Source organism: Lupinus angustifolius, chromosome LG11 (assembly GCF_001865875.1).
Source record: "Lupinus angustifolius cultivar Tanjil chromosome LG11, LupAngTanjil_v1.0, whole genome shotgun sequence".
NCBI classification, from domain to species: Eukaryota; Viridiplantae; Streptophyta; class Magnoliopsida; order Fabales; family Fabaceae; genus Lupinus; species Lupinus angustifolius.
Genome location: NC_032019.1, coordinates 21,674,277 through 21,675,405, shown reverse-complemented (window position 1 = coordinate 21,675,405; position 1,129 = coordinate 21,674,277).

Below are 1,129 nucleotides of genomic sequence, written 5' to 3'. Positions count from 1 at the left end.
GAGCATTTTCAGTGACTTTTTAGAGAATTGCATAGAGGTGTTTATGGATGATTTTACAGTTTATGGATCTTCATTTGATGCATGTTTGGATAGTCTGGATAGAGTTCTTCATAAATGCATCGAAACTAACCTTGTTCTAAATTACGAAAAATGTCATTTCATGGTAGAGCAAGGCATAGTTTTGGGGCATGTGATCTCAAATAGGGGAATTGGGGTAGACCCTGCCAAGATAGATGTTATTTTACAATTGCCTTACCCCTCTTGTGTTGGAGAGGTTCGTTCTTTTCTTGGTCATGCAGGTTTCTATCGCAGGTTCATTAAAGATTTTAGCAAGAAGGCTCTTCCACTATCCAACCTGTTGCAAAAGGAGGTGGTCTTTAATTTTGATGAGAGATGTAAAGAGGCATTTGGTTGCCTCAAGACAGCCTTGACCACCACTCCTATTATCCAGGCACTTGATTGGACAGTCCCTTTTGAGTTGATGTGTGATGCTTCTAATTATGCATTGGGGGCTGTCCTTGCTCAAAAAGTGGACAAACTGCCTAGGGTAATTTATTATGCTTCTAGGACTTTAGATGTTGCACAAGCAAAGAGAAAGAGAGAGAGAGAGAGAGAGAGAGAGAGAGAGACTCAGGGTAAAATCCTTCTTTCTCGTCATTAATAATTTCCTTATAATTTTGTTTTGTTTCAAATATATAGTGCTACTTACCCTACTGGTTTGATAGAGGATATCTTGGTTCGGGTTAGTGAACTTATTTTTCCTTCTGATTTTTATATTCTAGATATGGAAGAGAGATCCTCCCGTAACACAGTTCCTATCATTTTGGGGAGGCCATTTTTGAGAACAGCCCGAACCAAGATAGATGTCCATGCTGGAACATTATCTATGGAGTTTGGTGATATTGTGGTCCGATTTAATATTTTTGATGTTATGAAGCATCCATTTGAGGACCATTTTGTGTTTCACATTGATTTACTTGATGAGTTAACCAATGAGAATATATGCGATTTCCTTAATGATTTTGATTCTATGTCATTGATAGACTCATACACTTGTCATACATGCACTGATTCTGAAATGTGTAATTCTTGTATTGATGAGTTTCTGCATATTTCTGTTGATCCAAAT